A 25,103-nucleotide genomic window follows, 5' to 3' on the forward strand; every position below is an offset into this window, starting at 1 on the left:
AGTGACAGTGTTTAAATGTTGATCCATGTCAACAGAACACCGAAGCCATCAATGCATAATTGCATTAATATTAATTCTCATTTCAATGAGAAAGCTGCTTTATAATCACTTGTTATTTAACCTTGACTGGAACCTTTCCAGGAAAAAAAGAGGACCAGTTGGCAGATCTGAGCCATTGTACTATCTCTCCTTGTAGGGAAAGAACAGGAGAGAATGGCAAGCCTCTCCATCACACAATGTGGTAATGGGCACACATCAAGATTTTCATCAAAAAAAGGGAGATTGGTGCTTTTTGCTGGATGTAAGAATCTAGACCTAAGCCAACTCAGGGGGAAATGTAGAGAAGTTTTTTGTTGAGTGTAGTTAGGAGATCCTGACTCAAGACAGATGAGCCCTGGGGTGACTTGCATTTCGATGCACTTCCTGATGCAGTGATGTGTGTGGCAAAGTTTTCTCTTGGAGAAAGTCACTTTGTCTTGGGGTTGGGAACCAGGTGTCGGGATCAAGGTGTCTTCCAATGGGGGAAGCGTCCCTTGCAGATCCATACAGTGATTGAGGAGGGAATGAGGACCATGGCCTGAGGTCTCCCAGTTGGTGCCGGAAAACTGCTGTTTTGCACATCTCGCCATAGGAACATGGCTAGCTGGCCCCTCCCTCCCGAGGTGGGGAAGTGAGTACTGTGGAAATCTGAGTACAGCAGGGAGCTTATAGGAAAGAGTGTTTCTCATCATGCAGAATCTCAAAGCCTGGGCTGTTCCTTGAGGTGGTGAGACATTTAGGCTGTATCTGTATTTTACTTCATTCCTTTGTGATTAAGTTGCCAATGGTGTTGCCTTGACTCTGATCAAGGAGATCTCCTGACTTGCTTTTCTGCCAGGAGACACCCCGGGAACTCAGATTGTCTCAAGAGCAGCAGAGGCCAAGGCCTCTGTTGTTAGAGTACCTGGCGAGCCTGGGTCAGCATCCTAAATTCCAGGCAAGCAACTGCTGATTCAGCCTGGCTTTCCTTGCAGCTTGGAGAATAACTGATGCATCCTGGAAACTTCTGGAAAATATTCTGATCTTGGAAAATTGATTTTATATGTACAAATGTGAGATCTTTTAGTAAGTGAAGCATCACAATCATGGTGGTGTGAACCTTTAAAAATGACAGGATTTCCTTTTTCTTGTGTCTATAACCCAAGATGGGGCTTAGTTGAAAATGCTTTTGCATGTGGAGGGGAACTGGGGTGGACCATGACTGTGTGAGACCAGGCTCCTTGGGGAACAAGTGGGAACTGGGGTTTCAGAATTCTTCCCTGAATTTGAGTTGGGGTAATTATGTCATTTCTAAAGAAGTCAGGAAATTGATTTTTCTTCCATTGCTCTACTTCCCATGTGTTTTCTTTCTGAGGACAAGACAGAGCCCAGGTTTCTACCTCTGCCTCCCTCCCATCTTTCCATATAGCTGCTCCCCATTCATCAGAGCCTTTGTGGTCCTTACTTTTTCACTGGTAAGTGTCTATTCCTTTCTGAAAGCAACCTGCTTTCTTTGGCCATCAGGGACTTCCTGGGTGGCACTAGTGGTAAAGAAAGCCCCTTCCAATGCAGGAGACATAAGACATCAGGGTTTGATCCCTGGGTCGGGAAGATCCCCTGGAGGAGGGCACGGCAACCCACTCTAGTATTCTTGCCTGGAGAATTCCATGGACAGAGGAGACTAGCAGGTTATAGTCTGTAGGGTTGCACAGAGTTGAACACAACTGAAGCAACTTAGCTCACATGCATGCATAGCTCCTCCCCTCCCCTCCCATCACTATGACTGTCTCTGTTCTTTGCATGCAGAGTCTTTGGACAGGAGACTTGAGGGGGTAGGATGATGTTTGGGGTTTCAGAGGTTCTATCTTTCCACAAGCCAAAGCTGAGTTAACATCCAAGAACCTTCCTCTTGAGGGACCGGGTGCTTGCTCCCAGCTGCCCTCTGGGAAGATGGGCCAAGATGCTATTGACAGCATCCTCTCGGGGGTCTCTGGAAAAGAGCAAGCAAAGCCACTCTCCATCATGCTGAGTTCAACTGGCTATCCAGCAGGCATTCCCTGAGGGGCCAACATGTGCCAGGCGCTGGGCTTTGTGGCCATGAACCCACCATGCTTCCTACTTTCAGGTTTGCAGCCTCTCTAACAAGACAGGATACCCACAGGGAAAACTGCCTTATCTAAGACCTAGGATTCGCGTCTGCCACAATTACTTCACAGCAAGGCATCCATACCTGTTTTGATGAATGATTAAGTGAAAGAAGTGCCAAATGGCTACTAGGAAGAATTTCCAGGAGAAAAAGTGCTCTGAGATCTGGGAAAGTCAACAGAGAATGTTTGGTGATTGGGTGGCCCTGCAAGACCTGCAGGGGATGAGCAGACAGAGAAGAGGGGAGGGCTTACCTGGCCAGAGAGGACTGACCCCAAGGCTGGGAGGAACAGGGAAGAACAGAAAGGGAGCTGGATATATATGTATACAAATAGGTATACGTATTTCTTTTAAAAACTTCTTTAGTTTTTTTCCTCATTTTACTCTTTTCAACCCATTTTTGCTACTGCCCCCCCCCCATATTCTCTGATTTCCTCTTTGATATTGCATTTTTTTAAAAACAGGCTGGGGAAGTACTGCATTTTAAAGCCTCTCTTGCCTGCCAAGCTGTGCTCCCAAGTCCTCTAAACTCCACATGCAGCCAGAATAACTTGAGGATGAAGCTCATTAATAATGTGCATGAGAAATCACATCTCTCCAGGAGGCCAGGAGAGGGGGAGACTCTGCCCCTGTCATCAAGCTTTCAGAAATGGAGCTCACAAATAGGACATCCCGTCCCCACTGCCTGAAGGGCTGGGGCTGTCCACACAGGTGTCCTGGGGGGACATTTCTTGGGTGAAATTTCTCCATCCGAGTGGGGCCTCAACCATAAGAGCTTGCTCTCCCTAAGCGTCGTTGCTTCCTGGCCTGGCATCTTCATAGATATTTCCAGTTGGAGGAGGGGGATTTCCAATGGCATGTCACTTAGTATGAGTACACCCATTAGTTATAATTAAACAGGCTGCCGCAGTGATGACAAATAAATTTAGCACCAAAAGGACCGTGTGGATATTCAGAGCCAGAATGGTGGCCTTCAGACAACGAATCCACCAGGTTTTCCAGCTCTGGAGGGGGCTCAGGGGAGGAGTGTCTCCTCCTGGGTGGATGACCTCACATTCTCAAAAGGCAATGCTTCCTGAGAACAGCTGGATCTTGAGTCTATTTCGGACAACATCCTCAAGCCCTGGGACCCTGGGAGCATCTCCTTACTTTTTCTAATATTTGTGAGCCATTTCCCCCCCTGCTTCTTTCTGAATGCATTTGCACCATCCATCTCTGACTTCTTTCTAGGAGGTAAAGAGGCCTGCTGTTCACAGTAGAGTTTCCCTGTGATTGGCCACCATCAGCGCCCACACGCCTACAGGGTCCCAAGGAAGAGCCCATGTGGACACCTCAGCCCTTACACTGGACCACTTTTGGTGGTCTCACCAGCCAGCCATCATCAGGTGAGGCTAAATCCCATTTAGTGTGCTTGTGGTGAACATATTATATCATGGATACCCACCTGGCTATTTGCTTTTATGTTTCAGAAGGCTGCGTTGTTATGCCTTTGATGTCCCCTAGGCTCCACATAGGCAGTGTTTCACTAGGCTGCTTGAAATATGGACACAAAATTTGGGGAATGGGGGAGAGTATCAGAACCTTAACACAGAGTAAATTGGGAGAGGGATGATGGATGATGGGAAGGTTCCCTGGGTAGACGGCAGGGAATCAAAAGGAAAGACTGTCGTTGGCAATAATATGAGTCAATACAGAATGGGTATGACTGTGTGTTAGTTGCTGTGCGGGTCCTTTGCATGAGGGCAGCGTGGGGAGACAGCGGAGAGCACGACCATCATCATTCGGTGCTTGATGGCCTGGCTTTGAAGCTTAGCTTTGCTGCTAACTTAGTAGGCTGACCTTAAGCAAGTCGCTTACCTTTCCTGTGCCTTATCCTGCATCTGTAAAATGGGGCCTAATAGTATTGCCTCCCTCCTGGGATTGCTGTAACAACTAAGTGACACGATTTATGTGAAGCGTGCAGAATAGGATCTGTATCTTGTGAAGGTTAGTGAGTTTTGTCACCTCAGTACGTCCCCACCTTTAGGCGTCATTAGCTTCACAATTTTGCTAGAATCACACACCCATGTATTCACTTGATATTCAAAGACCATGTAAGTTTTTTTAAAAATTATGAATGTAATGTATTGAAAAGTGTGAAAAGCATAAATCAAGACATCATCACGAAATGTCAAGAAGCAGAACAGGGCAAGGGCCTTGGACACTCTCCTCATGCTCCCTGACTGCTTCACCAGAGGTGCCTCTGTCCTGCCTCTCACTCTTTTGTTTGGTTTGCTCATTACACATATGGAATCAGAGAGTGTGCATGTGTTTGAGTATGTCTGATTTCTTTTATTAATTAATTTTGGGGCTGTACTAAGTCTTCATTGTTATGGGCTTTTTCTAATTGCAGCAAGCAGGTGCCATTCTAGTTGCGGTGTGTGGGCTTCTCGTCACAGCGGCTTCCCTGGTTGCAGAGCATGGGCTCTAGACCTAGGGCTCAGTAGCTGTGGCTCACGGGCTTAGTTGCCTCGAAGCATGTGGAATCTTCCTGGACCAGGGATCAAACCTGTGTCCCCTGCATTGGCAAGCATACTCTCAACCAGTGGACCACCGGGGAAGCCCTGTGTGTGTCTGATTCCTCTAAATCAATGTGGTGTTTGAGAGCATGGCTCTGATTGCGTACAACTGGGGATCTTTCATTTCCCTTACTGTGTAGGATCCCATTGCATGATTATAGCACCATTATGTATTTATTCTGCTGTTATTATTTACTTATTTATTCTGCTGTTTGTGAACTTTTTTGTGTTGTTTCCAGTTTCTACTGTAAATAATGGTAGTATTAACATCTTTGTACATACTTATTAAAACACCTGTATGCTGAAGATATATTTAGGAGTATAATTGCTGGGTTATGCACTATGACATTCAGTTGCAGAAGATAGTGTCAACTCGGCCTTCCAATGGTTGTGCCATTTCATCTGTTTTGTAATCTTTTTATTGATTTGTAGAAATTCTTTATATATTCTGTATACAAGCTCATTTGTCCCTTTGTCAGTAACATGTATTGCAAATACCTTTCATGATCTGTGTAGACTTAAATGTTAGGTTTATCTTAAGGATAAAACTTAAGGTTTATCTTAAGTATCTTTGTGAAATTGAATTTGGTATTATTTTTTACTGAAAGATATATGTATACTAGATCAAAGTTTGCCCCTGCTCCAACTAAAATAATTTTCTCTATTCCTGATTGTATGCCTTATCATTCTTTAGGAAACATCGATTATTTCATTTAGTCCTCACAAAGAATCTATTAGGTAGGTACCATGGTAACCCCTGTCTTCTAGGTTTGGCATTGGAGGCAGAGAGGTGTCAAAATTTACCCAAAGACACAGCTGACATGAGGACCACGTGTAGTGCTTGCAGAGCTCATATTGTTTCTATCATGTCACTGATCAGCAGGCTATTTTATCGTCTCTTATACGCCCTGAATCCTTGAGAGACCCACTGCATTTCCACAGAGTCCTGAGTGCAGTGAGGCCCTCAGCAAACATTTGGGGGTAAATGAATAGATGGATGGGTAGATGAATACGTGGATGAATGAGTTGGTAGATGGGTGAATGGGTGAATGGAAGGATGGATGATGTTGAGAGTCAGTGTTTTCACAAAATCTCCCTGCCCAGGGAGGAGTCCATTCTCAGGCCAGGCCCTGCCGTCACCCCACAGCAGCCCTGCCATGGCCCTTCTCACCTCAATGGCCTTCGAGGGAAAAGGTAAGAACAGAACTGGAGCTGAGGTGAGGATGTGGCAGTCCCAGCCTTGCCTTTGCTGGGGAGAAGTGCCCTGGCGACCCACTCCAGTACTCTTGCCTGGAAAATCCCTGGACGGAGGAGCCTGGTGGGCTGCCATCTATGGGGTCACACAGAGTCGGACACGACTGACGTGACTTCGCAGCAGCAGTGTGATCACATCTTTATCAATGCAGGGGCTCTTTTAGGAACTCTTGCTCACGGAGGAAACAGACACTTGTGGTCTGCCTGCTCTGATGGGTTGTTATACCAGCTCTGTCTATGTATCCAGACTTGGGATATGGGTGCTCCTCTGGGGTGCCTTTCATGCCACAGATGGGGGACCATTCTCTGCTCTGTATCTAGGAAGACAATGGGCAGATACAAGAATTGGTTCCTGTGTCCTTGAGACCCATTGCCTTTGATCTCGCTTCGCTCATGCTTTCGTTTGCACAGCAGAATTTGCCCTTGTTCACTTGAACATTTTCTAGCTCTGTCCCAGGAGCTGATCTGGGTGTTTCTGTAGAAAGGATGGTAAATTGGATTCTGTCTAAAGAGCACAGATGAGGATCCCACAGGGAGAGCTCTGCTAGAGATTGGGATGGGGTGATTATGAGCGTCACTGTTCCTGGTTTGAACTCTCTCTTGAGGCATTTGTTGAAACTTTGTTCATACTAAGTAGGTACCAGAACCTTTTTCCATTCTGAGGGCTAGTGACATGCTGTTCTGGACTCTTTCTGAGCACTTGCCTGGGAAAGTGCTTGTTGTATTTAATAAATTGTGTTGATTTATTGCCTTTATTGAACTGCCGAAGTCCTCTGTATTATCAGAGGTGATGGCCTTCTTAGGAAAACATGGAAGGTCTCTTCATTAGCATCCATTTTTCTATGAGGCTTTGGAGGGTGAAATACCGAGATGCACAGTGTTCATTCTGGTGATATATTGAGCACCATCAGGGTGAACAATGGCTTCCGTATAAATCAGGTGGAAGGAAAGAATAGAGGCCATTTGCTACAGGCTTGCAGGAGTTTTGTGATGAAACAAGCAGGCTACTTTTCTTTCCTTCGGTGATGACAAGCTCCTCTCTTAATTTTCCACAAGGGAGTAGCAGCAGGCAGAAGGAGCTCTTTGGGGAGAAGCACACCTCCGCAGTCAGATCGGTCTATGATGTTTCAGCACATCCCACTTAAGGCTTGTGCTGTGACAGCAGGTGAATCACTTGGCACGGTTGTGCCTGCGCTTCTTGTCTGTGTTAGTTGGTGCCCTGACCCTCACAGTGACAACAAGCTTTCTTTGTATTCCTCTGCTTCTTGCCCCAGATCCAGCTCAGTCTGAGACTGGCTCTGAGGCTTCCTGCGTGCATCAGACCCCAAGTTTCAGGGAGAAGCCCAGATGAGCCTGAGAGAGATGCCAAGAACCTCAGGGGGCAATGAGGCTTGACACTCCCATCACTTTCCTAGGACCTGCCTTAGGCTTCTATCTTCTTCTGGGAGAAACCTTGTAGAGTCTGGTACCTGCTTTCACCTCCTTACTGAGGATGCTGTGGGCTTAGGAGCACTATCCCCGGAGCTTTAGATCCTGACAACTGCAGATCCTTCTGTCTTTCTCATGGATGTGTCTGTCAAGCACTCAAAGCTCTGTGGATCTTTTCCACATCTGGATAGAAGCACTTACTGCTCCTTGTACACTTAGAGGAGAACACACTTCCACTCCAGGGGAACTCAGGCCAGCACCCGTGGGGACCAGAGACAGTTCTGAGTTTGAATTTAGCCAAGCTGTGTGACCTTGGGCACATTACTTAGTTTCTGTGGGTTTTGGGCCCCTTATTTGCATGAGGGGGATAATAATGCCACACTCAAAAGATTATTGCAAGGACTAAATGAGCCCATATTTGCCAAGTGCTTAGCAGCATCTGACACATAATGCTTGTTCAAACAATGCCAGCTATGATTATTAGCAAAGTTTTCGCAAATGCTCGTTAACCAGGGGGTACTTATAGCTGTAGCCAGCTATGTGCCCTGTTAACTGTAGGCTCTAAGAGTAAAATGGTGAGTGAAACTGAGATACCCCTGCCTGCAAGGAACTTCAGTTCAGTTCAGTTGCTCAATCATTTCCAACTCTTTGTGACCCCATGGACCACAGCACGCCAGACCTCCCTGTCCATCACCAACTTCTGGAGTTTACTCAGACACACGTCCATTGAGTCAGTGATGCCATCCAACCATCTCATCCTCTGTCGTCCCCTTCTCCTCTCCCCTTCAATCTTTCCCAGTATCAGGGTCTTTTCAAATGAGTCAGTTCTTTGCATCAGGGGGCCAAAGTATTGGAGTTTCAGCTTCAGCCTCAGTCCTTCCAATGAATAGTCCAATGAAAGCAAGAAACAGTGTTTAGCAGATAAGGCTGGAAGTGAAACAGACAATTAAAATACAGCATGAGAAGTAGTATGGGTGGTGGTGGTTGTCACTGATCATTGTTGTTCAGTTGCTCAGTCATGTCTGCTTTGCGACACAGACACCATGGATGCTTTGTGACACCATAGACGCCAGGCCTCCCTGTCCTTCACCATCTCTGGAGCTTGCTCGAATTCATGTCCATTGACTCAGTGATGCCATCCAACCATCTTGTCCTTTGTCGTTCCCTTATTCTCATGCCCACAGTCTTTCCCAGCATTGGGGTCTTTTCCAATAGTTGGCTCTTCACATCAGGTGGCCAAAGTATTGGAGCTTTAGCTTCAGCATCAGTCCTTCCAATGAATATTCAGGGTTGATTTCCTTTAGGATTGATGGGTTTGATCTCCTTGCAGTCCAAGGGACTCTTAAGAGTCTTCTCCAACACCACAATTCAAAAGCATCAATTCTTTATGGTACAACTCTTACATCCGTACATGACCACTGAAAAAACCATAGCTTTGACTATACGGACTTTTGTAGGCAAAGGGATGTCTCTGCTTTTTAATACAATGTCTAGGTATCACTGATCATAGGATAAGCATATAGGAAGGGCTTCTAATCCAGTCTAAGATCTGGGTATTTGCCCTCCTCAGGCTGAGCCAAGCCTCCAGAAGCTGACCAGGACAGGACAGGCTAAGGAGTAAAGGCAGTGTTGGAAGCCTTCTGTTTATAGCTGAGCAATTAGAGGTAAAATCTTCACAGTCCGCTAACTCTGGCCAACCAGAAAAACCTTCCACTCCCATGATGTCACTCAGCCCTTTAAAAATTGATCAGCCTAATTTCTCTTAGTGATTGTCATCTTTCTTCCCTGCTGGAATGGGCACCCTCTACAGGCAGAGCTCAAGGCTGTAAGTTACATCCATAGCACTCAGCATAGGGTGTGATAATTTTAATACTTTGGGCACCTGATGTAAAGATCTGACTCATTGGAAAAGACCCTGATGCTGGGAAAGATTGAAGGCATGAGGAGAAGGGATGACAGAGGATGAGATAGTTGGATGGCATCACCGACTCAGTGGACATGAGTTTAAGCAAGTTCCGGGAGATAGCGAAGGACAGGGAAGCCTGGCATGCTGCAGTCCATGGAGTCGCAAAGAGTCAGACTTAGCGACTGAATTGAACTGAACTGAACTGATATTAATACATTAAGTGAGATGGAGCAGACATTCAGATTTGCCACACTTTGCCTTTCAGAAGTGCCCGGTTAAAACTACTGGGGGTGACCAGCAGAGTCAGTTCTCTATGCCCCCTTCCTCTTCTCTCCTTCTCACAGCTGGGGCCTGACTCACAGTGGGGAGGCTCTGGGCCCCTCTGACCACCAGGCTTGGAGCTGAGCTGGGAGTTGTACTCATCTAGGCAAAGTAGGAGCCCGCAGCCCCCTCCTGAAGCTGGTTTCGGCCCTTTTGCTCTGGCAGGGGGCTCCTGGCTGTTCAATGCTGCTGTACTTCGTATCTGATAATCGATGCTGCCCTTATCTTGGGAGGAAATGCTGCCCAGTGATATCACACACTGAATCGATTAAAAGCAGAACTTTGAACTTGTCTGTTTGGAGAGGTCCCTGTAGAGTGAATCACTCAGTCCTCCTTAAATGCAGTCCAGATGCCTGCCAGAGACCCCATCTGCAGCTCAGGAGCAGCTCCGTGGCAGGGCCAGAATATCCCGAGTTTTCACAGGTTGCCTGGGGCCAGAGCCAGAGGGTGTGTTTATCTACAATGACATCACCTTCTTCAACCTACCCATCCCCCTTCAATTTTTGGTTTTGACTCACTTCAAAGAGAAAGACTTCCACGTTTTCTCTGCTTTTTCTGTTTTGTTTTAGATTTGTGTTTTAATCCAATGCTTTACCATTGCTCTACCTTCTTTGTAGAGAAAATCCCCAACAGATGGCTATTTGTATCCATTGCAATTTTCCCAGCCCTCAGCTACGTGGGAGGTGGAGGTCTCATAACTCAAAAATGAGGCTAGGAAAAAGAGGAGTTCAGGAAGTATGTGATCAAGGCTGAGTTTGTGCTATGGACACCTGGGGATTCAAGAGTCCTGAGGGAGACACATGTGGCCTAGAAAGGCTAGGAAGACTTTTATCAAGGAAGTGGGACTTGAATTGGGTCTTGAAGAAGGAAGGAAGGGTTTGAAGAGAGCTGGGGTAGGGATGCTTTGAAGAGCACTGGTGATGGGTAGCTTGATAAAGCACAGAGCCGATGATGAGTAAGTAAGCCCAAGGAGAAGGAGCAGGCACTGCCAGAGGTATAGGTGGGCAGGCTTAAATGTGATGGTCGGAGAGCAGAGTATGCTGAGTATGATGGTTCATTTGTGTGTCATCCTGGCTAAGCTATGGTGCCCAATTATTTGGTCAAACACTACTGGAGATGCTGCTGTCAAAGTATTTTTTTAGATACTATTTTAATCAGTAAATTTTGGGTAAAGCAGATTATGGTCCATAAAGTGGGTGACCCTCACCCAATCAACTGAGGCTTTAAGCGCAAAGACCAAAGTTTTCAGAAGAAGGGATTCTCCTCAAGACCATCACACTGACAGCCTACCAGTGTCTCCAGCCTGCTGCCCTGCAGAATTCAGACTCAAGACTGAAGCACCCACTCTTAATTACCAGCCTACCAGGCTGCCTTACAAATTTCAGACTTGCCAACTGCCCTCCCCACACTCCCATGAGCCAGTTGCTTAAAATAAATCTTTCCCTCAGTATATCCACTTAGATCCTTTTGTTTCTCTGTAGCACCCTGGCTACCACCCGGATCAGAGCCAGGCTTGCCGGAGTGATTATAGTCCAAGGGCAGTTTTGGAGAGCCAGGCTCCATTCGCCATGTATTTGAGGACTAGATACTGAGTCAGATTCTGCAACCAGGTTCCATGGCCACGAGACTCTGCCCAGAGGACCTCACACAAAGGGAATCCCAAGGACTCTAAACTGGAGCTTCCATGCAGAAATGTGACAAGGATTCTGGGTGGAGCCTGGCTCACTCCCAGTTTTTTCACTTCTTCCATGGAGTTGGTTTTAATTGACAAAACGTCCCTCTACCAGTGGATGTTTTCTTGTTAAAACCGACACTTGCATTCTGTTGTGCAGCAAAAAGATTGCTTTTTTTTTTTTTTTTGGCAAGCAGGCCTTGGATTTTTCTGAGCTAGCTGTGTGAGAGACAGCCCTCCTGAAGGCCACTGTGCAAGTGAGTCCCTGCAGAAACATGCCTACGCTGTCAGGTGTGGGGAGAAATGTCTTTAGTAAGAATAGGTCACGGAATGAGACTTCCCCACTGCAGTGTGGATGGGCAGGCGGGGTTTCCACAAGGACAAGTCTTAAGAATTTCCGTAAAAATGCATGACTCCATCTGTCTCCTCTCTCTTCTTTGGCTTCAGATGAGCTGAGCCATTTAAAAATTCCCCATCGAGAGACCCTAGACACCAGAAGAAGTGATGAACAGATTTTCAATTTGGCCCGATTTACATGATTTTTTTTTTTTTTTTTGGCAGTGGAAATCATTGTCTGAACTAGAGGTTGGAGACGGGGAGTTGGTCTTCCCTAGAAGAGGCATATTCTTGATTGGTCTGGACAGACTGCTGGTGCTCTGAGTGAGCTCTAACCTCAGTTTCTGAAAAGGAGGAAGATGTGGCAAAGAGGGAGATGGAGAGGAAATTGATGATCTGAGTGGTGAAGAAACTGCCTGCTAACACAGGGGACATAAGAGATGCAGGTTCAATCCCTGAGTTGGGAAGATCCTCTGGAGAAGGAAATAGCAACCAACTCCGGTATTCTTGCCTGGGAAATCCCATGGACAGAGGAGCCTGGTGGGCGATAGTCCATGGGGTCCCAAAGAGCTGGGCACATCTGAGCATGCAGGCATACACACATGCTCGTGCTGACACTGTCCCTAAGCTGCCTCTGGGCCTTGACGCTGTGTCCTTTTCTCCAGCCTAAAGTGCAGTCCAGCCCCACCCCTGCTTCCCACAGTCCTTTATATAGCAGTACAGACCTTCTAGGAGGCTGCTACAGCTCAGTGTCAAGGATCTTCCAACTCTAAGGTGTTTCCCCAGTGCCTTGTTCAAACCTTTCATCCTACCCAAGTGCCCTCCAACCTCTCTCTTCTTGCCAAGTCAGATCCTGCCTCCTGGCCACAGAGGCTCAGCTCATGTCCCCCAGACTCACCAAGATAGTGAGAGGAAGACTACCTCCTCCTAGGATAGTGCTCTTTGGGAATAAGATTCAGTTTGATCTGGAGAGGACTCTGAATTCATAGTACTCATCGCAACATAAACCTCAAGTCTAGAAGAAAAAACTATTCCAGTCCCACAAGTGGGCAGGATGTCCCTGTCCCCTGAGAAGACCTGGAAAGACACCAACTTCTGAGGGCCTGTCTTGACTCCTTCCTGCAGCCTTGTGAGGGCAAACCCACCTCTGGAGCCTCAGTTCAGTTCAGTCACTCAGTCGTGTCTGACTCGTTGCGACCCCATGGACTGAAGCACATCAGGCCTGCCTGTCCATTGCCAACTCCAGGAGTTTACTCAAACTCATGTCCATTGAATCAGTGATGCCATCCAATCATTTCATCCTCTATTGTTCCCTTCTCCTCCCACCTTCAATCTTTCCCAGCATTGGGGTCTTTTCAAATGAGTCAGTTCTTCACATCAGGTGGCCAAAGTATTGGAGTTTCCGATTCAACATCAGTCCTTCCAATGAATATTCAGGACTGATTTCCTTTAGGATGGACTGCTTGGATCTCTTTGCTGTCCAAGGGACTCTCAAGAGTCTTCTCCAACACTGCAGTTCAAAAGCATCAATTATTCAGTGCTCAGCTTTCTTTATAGTCCAACTCTCACATCCATACATGACTCCTGGAAAAACCATAGCTTTGACTAGACGGACCTTTGTTGGCAAAGTAATGTCTCTGCTTTTTAGTATGTTGTCTAGGCTGGTCATAACTTTTCTTTCAAGGAGCAAGCGTCTTTTAATTTCATGGCTGCAATCACCATCTGCAGTGATTTTGGAGCCCCCCCAAAAATAAAGTCTGACACTGTTTCCACTATTCCCCCATCTATTTGCCATGAAGAGATGGGACCAGATGCCATGATCTTAGTTTTCTGAATGTTGAGCTTTAAGCCAACTTTTTCACTCTCCTCTTTCACTTTCATCAAGAGGTTCTTTAGTTCTTCTTTGCTTTCTGCTACAAGTGTGGTGTCATCTGCATGTCTAAGGTTATTGATATTTCTCCTGGCAATCTTGATTCTAGCTTGTGCTTCATCCAGACCAGTGTTTCTTATGATGTACTCTGCATTTAAGTTAAATAAGCAGGGTGACAATAAATAGCCTTGACATACTCCTTTCCCGATTTGGAACCAGTCTGTTGTTCCATATCCAGTTCTAACTGTTGCTTCCTGACCTGCATACAGGTTTCTCAAGAGGCAGGTCAGGTGGCCCCTCTGGGGCCTAGGCATCACTTAAAGTCCCTTCAACAGGGCAGAAAAGAAAGGGCCAGCACTCTGTTCCGGGAGAGAAGGGAGAGCCGTGGGGAGGAGTGTTGCGGGGGGTCAGGGCCAGGGCAGGAGACGGGTCAGGGTTGGAGGGGGGGTGCTCTGCTGTGTCCCTGGAGAGGCAGGGCTTCCCTGTGGTGCCATGGCCACACTGAGTACAGAACACCCCTCAGCCCTCGGGCACCGAGCCCCTGTCTCACCAGCCGTTGCCTTCTCCCTTCACAAGGTAGACTGAGAGGCTCGTCATTAAAGTGGTATTGTCCAGAGAGAATTAAATGATAGAAATGATAAGACCAGCTCTTAATTAGAGCCCGTGGGGCTCCAGGCAAGGCCTGCAGGCAGTTTTTGAGAAAGGTCTGAGGGATCTCGGCACGCGGGCAGCAGGTGCCAGGCGACAGATTGGGCCGTGGGCACCACTCGGCCCTGTCATTTTACACATGAGAAAACCAAGGTCGTGGACAGGAAAGTTGCTCCCGCTGGGTCTTGCGGGACCTACGCCCCAGTCTGGGGATCCCTCCACCTCAGCTCAGACTTCTCCCAGGGCTTCACATTGCAAGGATCCACCTACAGAGGGATGCTCTGTGGTTGGTACTTATGACAGCATTCATTCACCCAGTCATTCATTTGTTCAACACATATTACAGAGTGCCTTCCATGGGCCAGAGAGTGTTCTGGACACAGGATAGAGCTGTGAACAAAACCAGAAAAACAAACCTCCCCTCACAGAGTTATTATTGGTGCATATTTCTTCAGGTAGGGGGAGGAGACATAAATTGAGCACACATTAAATACTGTGTCAGAAAGTGGTAAGGGCAGTGGAGAAATGTAGACAGGAGGGGGCAGGGGCCCCTTTGTGGGCTCTCTCTGGTCAGAGAGTGGTAGGAACTCTTGGGCAGTTGTAAGATCGGTGACAAGATTCCCCTGGGCCAACCCCTCACACCAGTCTCCCTCTGCCCCCCACCCTGCCATGAAGTGGAAGGAGGATGGAGTTGGGGGCCACAGTTCACAAGACCATGGAGAGGTACCCAAGAGGCAGGGTCCTGGGGGCCAGGCCTGGGCTGTGGCATGAGCTGGCAAGGTCAGGGTGAGCTTCCCCACAGAGGGGAGGCTGGGCTGGGCACTGAGGATGTGGCCTCGGGGAAAGGGCAGAAGGAAGGCTGAAGAAGACGGTCCTGGTTGGCTGGGGAGCAGCACGTGGGAGGGGAGGAAAAAAGGGATGAGACAGAAGGTGAAGCTGAGAAGCAGTGTTGGGGGACAATGAAGAACCCACTAAGCAGGCTTTATCTCCCAGGCATGGAGGGCTTCCTGTGTTTACTGCTGGGGGATGATATCAGGAAGAAACCACCTTTAAAAAGGTCCCTCTGAATAGGTACAGAAGATGTTGGCACATATATACAATGGAAAATTACTCAGCCATTAAAAAGAACTACTTTAGTTTGCTGTTAATGATCAGTTGTGAAGGACTCTGTGTGACTCCTTGGACTGTAGCCCACCAGGTTCCTTTATCCATGGAATTCTTCAGGCAATAATACTGGAGTGGGTAGCCATGCCCTTCTCCAGGGGATATTCCTGACCCAGGGATCAAACCTGGGTCTACTGCATTGCAAGCAGATTCTTTACTGTCTGAGCTACTTAGATTGCCCCATTAAAAAGAATGAAATAATGCCATTTGCAAAAACGTGGATGGACCTAGAGATTGTCAAACTGAGTGAAGTAAGTCAGACAGAGAAGGAGAAATATCATATGGCATCCTTTATATGTGGAATCTAAAAAGAAATGACACAAATGAGTTTACAAAACAGAAAGAGACTCACAGACTTAGAGAACAAATGTATGGTTGCTGGGAGGAAGAATGAGGGGAAGGAATAGTTAGGGAGTTTGGGAAAGTCATGTACACACTGCTACATTTAAAATGGATAAGCAACATGGACCTATTGCATAGCACATGGAACTCTGCAGCCTAGATGGGAAGGGAGTTTGGGGGAGAATGGATACATGTGTATTATGGTTGAGTCCCTTTGCTATTTGCCTAAAACTATCACAAAATTGTTAATTGGCTATACCGCAATACAAAATAAAAAATTTAAAAGAAGATGCCTATATCCACTTGTACATTTCTTTAAAAAATAAATGAAAATAAAAAGGTCCTTCTGCCAGGTACAGGAGAGTTGTGTTGGAGCAAGAAGTCATCTAAGATCTAGGGCAGTGATGGTGAGATGGAGAGAGGGGGTGGATGCAGAGGGAGAGGAAGGACCACAGGACTTGATCCCTGAGCTCCAGCTTCCTCCAGGCAAGGCTGATTGTCTAGGTTTTGGTGAGACCTGCAGGATCCTGTTTCACTGCTCTGTGCAGGTGGCAACTCTCCAAGATGGGAGAAGAGACCTGAGCACCCAGGGGAATTCTCCAGATGTCAAGTCTTGTGCTCTGACTGCCATATACACCTCCCAGTCTCTGCTTCTATTTCCACCTTCACTGAGTCTGGCTCAGACTTGGACAGCTTAGATCCAGCAGACCCGGGGAGGTGGGGGGCGGTCCATTGGCAGGAAAATCTGGGGTCAGCCCAGGGCTAGAAGAGATGCATGCGATCTATTCCTAGAAAACCAGCCAAGAAAGGAGTTTGGAGGCTTTTCATGTGTGGGGTCTAGCTACAGTGCTGGAAAGAAGCCCCAGGGCAGGTCTGAGTCCCTGCCAGTCAACAGGTACAGCTTGGGTAGGCTAGGACACCAGGGACCACTCTAAGGATCTGACTAGCCTGGGTCCCTTGGCTTGTTGCAGTCTGGCATTTTATTGTCATTGTTTAGTCATTCAGTCATGTCTGATTCTAGCCAGAATTGTGTGTGACTATAGCCTGCCAGGTTCCTCTGTCCATGGGATTCTCCAGGCAAGAATACTGGGTGGGTTACCATTTTCTTCTCCAGGGGTTCTTCCCAATCCAGGGACTGAAACTATGTCTCTTGTTTGGCAGGCAGATTCTTTACCACTGGGCCACCAAGGAAGCCCCTGTACACCCCAAATTTTAGGGGCCCCTGTTACCCCCAAATTTTAGGGGCCTCTGTCATACTTCAGGGGCCCCTAAAATTTGGGAGTGTATAAGACCCAACCCAGTGCTTGGTGGTCCATCCCAAGAGTCTTTGCCTGTAGCCTGCACCAGACTCTGGGTCTGGTAGGGGAATCTTGCTTGTGATTCCAAGCTTACTTAATGCCCCTGGTGGAAAAAGACAGGTATAACCAAAGCCACCACTGAACAGAACTGGGCTGGCTGTGATGGGGGCTCTGGGGACAGCCAAAATCCTAAAGGAACATCCCAGGCCTGTTAGAGCCATGGCTGCTGTTTGAGTTGTAGCTGCTGAGGCCTCCGGACTCACCTTGGCTGGGAGAGCCCTAAGGTGGGACCTAGACTCTTGTGATGGGGAGGCTAGATGGAAAACTGGAGACTGAAAATGAAAAGTGGCCCACATTTAATGCAGCGCAGGGGATAGACTTCTGCCACTCTCTTCCAGCCCACTGCCCCTTCCTTGACTCCCTGGGGTCTTAAGTGAACTATGAGCTCACGGAGGCCAGCACGGGACTGTCCAGACTGAGAGCCAGCCATACGAGGCTGGGATTCTCCTCTGCCTCAGCCAGGCAGCTGCGCTGGGCTGTAGTTGGCTTCCCCACCCTCTCTGAGCAGACTGAGGTGGGTGTGTACTTTGTGCTTAATTATAGTGCTCATAACTAGAGAGGAGCTGCTGGGAAGCACATGTCATTTTGTTTGGGGATAATACGCACAAAGGCTGCAAAGTATCTATTAGATCGTCCCGTCCTGCCTCTGCCAGACGCGTGTCAGATCACATGTGCTTTTCTCCTGCCTGTGACTCAGGGAGGGATGGGGGCTGGGCGGACCTCCTGAAGGCTGGAAGCCCCTCTGCTTTCTCTTGAGCTCTGCTCTCCTTTTCCTCATCTATCTACTCAGGTTTTCATCCATGCATCTGGTTCTGCTGGCCTTGCTCTCATGTCCTCCCTGTGAGCCTCAATTCTTCCAGTCCCTGTTTCTGGAGACCCCACTGTGTGGCAGGCCTGCTCCAGCTCAGTTCTGGGGGTTAAGACAGTGATACCCACCCACCCATCACAGTCCAGAACGACATGAGACCTGCCCACAGATGGTTCTGATTTAAGGCTAAATATGGGTGCACTAAGCAAGGAGGGAAGGGAGAGGTCACCCTGGGCTCTGCTTGTTGGGATGCTTCATGGAAGAGACAGCCTTTGAGCTGGGAGAATGTCACCAGGTGGGGAGAAGGGAGGCGCCTCACTGGAACCTGCAGCCCCTTTCTCATCCTATTGTTAATATCCTGGTCTCCCCCACACCTTCTTGGTCACGGATTGGTTCCCTCTAAATCTAACCTTTACCATCTCAATCCTTCACATCTCCCTCTTCTCCGTCCACCTCTGGCCCATTTTAGACACAGTGGGCCAGCTGGTCAATGCTGAAGCAGAGGTGGGAATCTGGAGACGAGAGAACTTAGGGCCATAGCTGTCTCCCATCTTCAGCTTCCTCACCTGCAGAATGAGGGGTGAGGGCTCATGAGGGCCATGACCCCTTCAGGTCTGACGTTCTAGGAATTTCTAAAGCAGGGAACCACTCGGCAGAACCAGGGTCCAGAGGTGGCAGCCTTGCATCTGTTTCTTCCTCTTCTTGACTTCAGCTACCACCTCTCTCCTGGCAGCTCACAGATCTGCATCTTCAGCACAGGTTCCCTGCCTGAGCAATGGAAACACATCTCCCGCTGCTCTCTGCGTGTGTCTCCGGAGGTGCCTTAAAATCAGCACACGCAAAAGGGAAGTTGCTATATTGTACACCCTCCTGGTTCACCTGCTGCCGGATATATGTGCACCACGCATTCACACACTCACATCCTTCTGGATCCTGTTACTTTCTTAAAACCACTTCACCAGGATAAAATCTCTGGAGAGCTAGACATTGTAGGGCATAGGTCTTTTGAGACCTGATGGTAGGCACATCTATCAAGACTCCCTGACTCCCCAGACACTGGACCCCAGCCAACCCTGACTGCTGAGCATAACTTTTCTGCGTCTTTGCATGAGTCCTTTCTCTGGTCTAGAAGATCACTCTCATACCGTGGTTTCTTCCAACTCATTCCTTAAAACCCAACTTGCCTCTTACCTCTGTGATGAAGCCTTCCCAGACATCACGTGTCCCAGCTGATGAATCATCGCCACTCCTTTTCTATCCTTGATCTTGTGAAGGCAGTTTTGATAGCACTTCTCAATTAGTTATTATCAGTTTACTGTGATAAACAGTGGGCACCCCAACTCCCATTCATCTTTTGGCTCCAAATTTTTCTAGCATGTTGCCCAGCACTTATTGAGTGCTAAGGATTTTGTTCTTTAAATGGACCTGAGTCCTAATGATTGCCCTGTGGTGCTCACAATCCCTTGACATCATGGATCTGCCCAGAGTCAGGAGTACAGCTGACTCTGTACACGTGACAGCCCACCCCAGAGGATGCTACAGTGGGGAGCGGCAGTAAGTCTGTTTTCAACTTGATGCCTGCCCTGAGTTAGGTGTTAGGAGTTTTTTTTTTTCTCAGACTGGGGTAAGCCCTTGAGCTGACCCAGTTCTGAGCATTTATCACTGAGTATCAATGACCACATATTCCACCTCTCCACCTTGTGCCTGGAGATGAGGGAAGAAATACAAGCTCATGTTACAAAGAGTATTTCTCTGGTTTATCAGTTCTCCCTCTCTCAGCCCACGCTCAGAACGATTTCTTAGTTCTCAGCTTTTCTTCCTCTGATCAAAGTGCCCGAGGCAGTGAGCACCAGGAGGGGAGCCCAGGCATTTCTGGCTCAGTCTCGCACTCCCCTCTTCAGCATTGTTTGAAGAACCTGTAGCCCAGAGTTCTCCAATCAGGTGGGCATGGTGGCCTAGCTGCAGAAGGGTCTCCAAAGGCTTGGTGAGGGGATGGTGGCCCTGGGATACCGGGGGCTCCTGCCTTGCCTCCACCTGGATGAGATCAAGGCTGCCTGTGTCCTTCCTTGTCCATTTTTTCCCATTCTGTTCACTCAATCGCTCTTTTTCTCTCCAATGAATTCAATGCAGAAAATCCATGAGCAGGATTTCTCTCTTCAAAGGATCAAATAACCTTTCTTTTTTTTTTCTCTCTTTTAATTTTTTTTTTCCCCAAACTGCAAAAGGAAAACATGCAAACAGACTTAGAGTTAAAGGTGAGAGAAAGAAAGAAAAGTTGCTGCAAAGTAATTTCAACTTGAGAAGTAGAGCGGTTGAAACCCAGAAAAAATGTGCATTCAGCAATATGGTCCGCTCCTACAAATTAATTAACCCAGAGCGCTGTGTAATTAGTGTGTGGGGTAGGGAATTGAGCAGCTCACAATATCCCTCACCCAGTGTGGAAACGTTTGTGAAATTTCCTCTTCCTTTCCCGAGAGACTTGAGAGAGTCACCCCGTTGGTCTGGTACCAGCAGGTGCCTCACGGCTGGAGACACATTTGGGACTGGGTTTTGCCTGTGAGGAGGGGGTCTTACGGCTGCATTCCCCTGATGTCTACCTTTGTACATGGCATAGCTGGGCTGTCACAGAAAGAGGAGGCAGCCAGTCAGTTCTTCTCCTGGAGAAATGGACCCTGAGGAGACCCTTCTGCCCATGTGCTACATCTAAACTCTGAGTTCTTGCTTTTTTTTCTTTTTTCTTTTTTTAATGTTTTTGGGGGTTGATTTACAATGTTGTATTAGTTTCAAGTGTGCAGCAAAGTTAATCACTTATACATATATGTTTGTGTGCTGTGCTTAGTCGATCAGTCATGCCCAAATCTTTGCGACCCCATGGAGTGCAGGCTCCTCTGTCCATGGGGATTCTCCAGGCAAGGATATTGGAGTGGGCTGCCATGCCCTCCTCCAGTGGATCTTTCCAACCCAGGGGTCGAACCCAGGTTTCCTGCATTGCAGGTGGATTCTTTAGCAGCTGAGCTACCAGGGAAGCCCATACATATATGTATATCCACTCTTTTTTAGATTCTCATCCTGAGTAAAGTTGATGCTGGTAAAGATTGAAGGCAGGAGGAGAGGGGAATAACAGAATATGAGATGGCATCACTGACTCAATGGACTTGAGTTTGAGCAAACTCTGGGAGATAGTGAAGGACAGGGAAGCCTGGCCTGCTGCAGTCCATGGGGTCACAAAGAGTCGGACATAATTTAGCGACTAAACAACAACTGAGTGAAGTAAGTCAGACAGAGAAAGACAAATAATCATACAATATCATTTACATGTTGAATCTAAAAAAGAGGGGGAATGGAGAGTTAGTGTCTAATGGGGACAGAGTTTCAGTTTAGGAAGGTGAAAAATTCAGGCGATGGATGATGGTGAGAGTTGCAGAATAATTGAATGTACTTAGTTCCACTGAACTGTACAAATATGATTAAAATAGTCTGTTTTATATTATGTGACTTCTACCACAATAAAAAAAAATTTAAACACTTTAAAAAGGCTACTTATGAACTTATCTACAAAATAGAAATAGAGTTAAAATGTAGAAAACAAACTTACGGTTACCAGGGTATAAGGAATGAGGGAGGGATAAATTAGGAGATTGGGATTGATGTATATGTATTATTGTATATAATTAGGTAACTAATTAGGACTTACTGTATAGCACAGGGGACTCTACTCAATACTCTGTAGTGGCCTATATGGGAATAGAATTCAAAAAATCAATTTCCCAATTTTGACATGAATGTGGATATTTATCACCTCTCGAGGAACTATGTAAAGTGCTTGCAGGGCTGTATTTGAAGACTCTGTGGCTGATATTGTCACAGGAAACTTTATGGTGGGGGCATGCTTCATGGGGGTCATTGCAGGGGTTGGCTAACCACCTTTTCCCTTTTTTCTGTACACTCTTTCAGCATCTAGTAAGGCCAATGGACTTGCTATAGACTTAATGTTTTTGTCTCCCAAATTCATTAACCCTAATTCTCAGTGTAATGGCATTTGCAGACAGGCCTTTGAGAGGTAATTAGGTCATAAGGGTGGAGTCCTCACGAATGGAATTAGTGCCTTAAAAAGAAGAGATATGGGAGAGGCGATCTCTCTCTGCCATGTGAGTGTAAAACAGGAAGTTAGCTCTCTGCAAGCATTTCCTCACTAGACACTGACCTTGATCTTGAGCTTCCAGGCTGCAGAACTGTGAGAAATCTATGTCTGTTGTTTAAGCCATTCAGTCTGTGGTATTTTGTTATAACAACCCAGACTAAGACAGAACTCATCCTCAGAGTGTTTTTAAATGCACAAAATAAAATATATAGGATTACAAAGGAAACTAATAATATTGACATACAGTTATCAAAATACAAATAAAACAGATATGTGGTATAGTCATATATGTGCTTCTTTGTTATTAACTCATTAAAAAGCAGGATCTACTTATGGGTTGAATAACTGACATGTCATAAATAAATAATATTTTGAGAAATCTGCAACAATCATACTAAAATAACTGATTTCTACCATTGACAAATCATGTGTATGTGTTTGTGTCCTCAGTCTGACTCTTTGTGACCCCATGGATTACAGTCTGCCAGGCTCCTCTGTCCATGGGATTTTCCAGGCAAGAGTACTGGAGTGGGTTGCCGTTTCCTTCCCCAGGGGATCTTCCTGACCCAGGGACCAAACCTGAGTCTCTTGCATCTCCTGCATTGGCAGGTGGATTGTTTACCACTAGCACCACCTGGGAAGCCTGTTCACAAATCATAGCATTGCTAAAATAACTGTGGTTTATTGCCCACTTTTGTCACTGAAGGAAATGCTATAGTTCAACTAGAGGCTAGTGGAAAATCAGGCAGACATTTTCCCCATCTGAGTTCATTGACCTTCTGACTTCTGTCCATGGGCCTTTGGATGAGTTTCTGCTGATGAATAAATGGGTTTCTTAGGAAAATGATGGAAACATTGGTGACATCTACTGAGTCCTTCTGTAAATTCCTATGCTTGTGGGGGTTCTTTGTCTCTCTCTGAAGGGGAACTGAAGGACTGATTTCTTGGAGTCAGGTGTCACTGAGGGTTGTTACTAAGGACTTGGAGAAGCGAAAAGACAGAGATGATAAGGGAAACATCACTATGACTTGTGCATGTTAAGAATCGCTGAGTTGGTGGCCTGTGCTGTGAGCAGAGGGGTGAGAGTGGACGTGTGCATGGCCGAGGAAGGATGTAGGGCCACATGCTTCCCAGGGGGGAAGCCTGGATGCCTAAGGGGTAAATTGGCAAAAGGGAAGTAGCGTGAGGCTAGACAGGGTACAGGGAGTGGGTGCTGGGGCATCTTGGCTCTTCAAGGTAGGCTATCTCTTTGGGCTGTGGGCAACTGGGGGCTCTCTGAAGCTCATCAGCATAAGGGACACTAGACTTGTGTTGCAGGCATATGGACTCTCAGATGCACCTAATCACGTGGTTTGAAGTCCTGCTCTTCCATTAGGTCTCCATGAGCCAGGTTTCAGCATTATCACGTGTACTTAAATCATTTTCACCTACAGGTCATTGACTTCCTCCATAGCTCCTTCCAGATTCAGGCTTCATGAACAAACATTTGTAAGCTGGTTGCTCATTTGCCATCTCTTCAGTGCTATGATAACTGAAATCATCTCTGAACAGGAAAATATTTTTATCTGTCTTAGTTGCTATTCAGAGGACCTGGGGTGGGCTATTGAACTTCTGTACTTGAGAAAGATAAGTTGCTCCAGGTAATGTTTAATTTTACTAAAGAAAAAATCCCAAAATGACTTTTCCCCTTAAGTTAATAGTTTTTGTCCTTGAAAACAAAGCCGACACAATACAGGTGACTAATACCTTGAAGTCTTTGTTCTCTGGGCCGAGTCTCAGAGCTGAATGCATCAGACAGGGCACTAAAACTTGCAGGCAGAGGTATAGAATCCCAATCTCTATCTTTTAACATGAATCCGGGCTCTTCTAGATACCAGGCCAACCACGTGCCCCTCTGGAGACTTCATGGTGAGAGATGAGAATAGATGAGAATCCCTGTTGCATATTAAAAACCATTGTGACTTCCCTGGTAGTCCAGTGGTTAAGAACCGACTGCCAATGCAGGGGACAGGGGTTCGATCCCTGACCTGGGAAGGTACACGCCGCAGAGCAACCAGTGTGCTTCAACGACTTGGCCTGTGCTCCACAAGAGAGACTACTGCAATGAGAAACCCGTGCACCGCAACTAGAGGGTAGCTCCCGCTGGCTGCAACTAGAAAAGCCCTCTTGCAGCAACAAAGACCCCTGCACAGCCAGAAAAAAATGAATGTTAGTTACATTGTATTTTTTTTTTGTACAAAGTCTTCAAAATTTGGTATGCATTTTATACTGACAGCACATCCCAGTTGAGAGTTGCCTCATTTCAAGTATTTTGTGGTCACGTGTAGTGAGTGGCTGCCACACTGGATGGTGCTTCTCTCTCTCTCTCTTTCTCTCTCTGTAATAAAATGTAGTTGACACTCAATATTATGTTAGTTTCAGGTGTGCCGCATAATGATTTGATGTCTGCATACATTACATAATGACCATCACAATAAGTCTAGTAATCCTACTGTCTCTGTACAAAGTTATTACACTTTTATTGACCACATAGTGAAAAGTAAAAACGTTAGTTGCTCAGTCATGTCCGACTCTTTGTGACCCTATGGACTGTAGCCTGCCAGGCTCCTCTGTCCATGGATTTCTCCAGGCAAGAATACTGGAGTGGGTAGCCATTCCCTTCTTCAGGGGATGTTCCCGACCTAGGGATTGAACCCAGGTCTCCTGCATTGCAGGCAGATTCTTTACCATCTCAGCCACCAGGGAAGCCCGTTGGCCGCATTCCTTATGTATATTACATCCCTGTGACTTACGGGATTCCCAGGTGTCTCAGTGGTAAAGAATCCACCTGCCAATGCAGGAGATGTAGATTTGATCCCTGGGTCGGGAAGATCCCCTGCAGGAGGAAATGGCAACCCACTCCAGTGTTCTTGCTGGGAAAATCCCATGGACAGAGGAGCCTAGCAGGCCACAGTCTGTGGGGTCGCAAAGAGTAGGACATCACCGAGCAACTGAGCATGACTTACTTTTTATATAACTGGAGGTTTGTGCCTCTAAATTCCCCTTGCCTATTTTCTGCTATTACCCACCTCCATTCTGGCATCCACCAGGTGTGTCCTCTGTAGCCATGAATCTGTTTGTCTGTTCTGGGGGGA

General features: G+C 46.9%; 1 long non-coding RNA gene across 1 annotated transcript in view; it reads left to right on the top strand.

Moving 5' to 3' along the window:
• LOC102390492 overlaps nt 1-25,103 on the top strand; it is a 286,855-nt gene that overhangs the window by 195,437 nt on the left and 66,315 nt on the right. Inside the window, exon 5 of the long non-coding RNA XR_006543526.2 lies at nt 3,394-3,548. This is a non-coding gene — a long non-coding RNA (uncharacterized LOC102390492). The remainder of the gene's footprint in view (nt 1-3,393; nt 3,549-25,103) is intronic.

Source organism: Bubalus bubalis, chromosome 12 (assembly GCF_019923935.1).
Source record: "Bubalus bubalis isolate 160015118507 breed Murrah chromosome 12, NDDB_SH_1, whole genome shotgun sequence".
Taxonomy (NCBI): domain Eukaryota; kingdom Metazoa; phylum Chordata; class Mammalia; order Artiodactyla; family Bovidae; genus Bubalus; species Bubalus bubalis.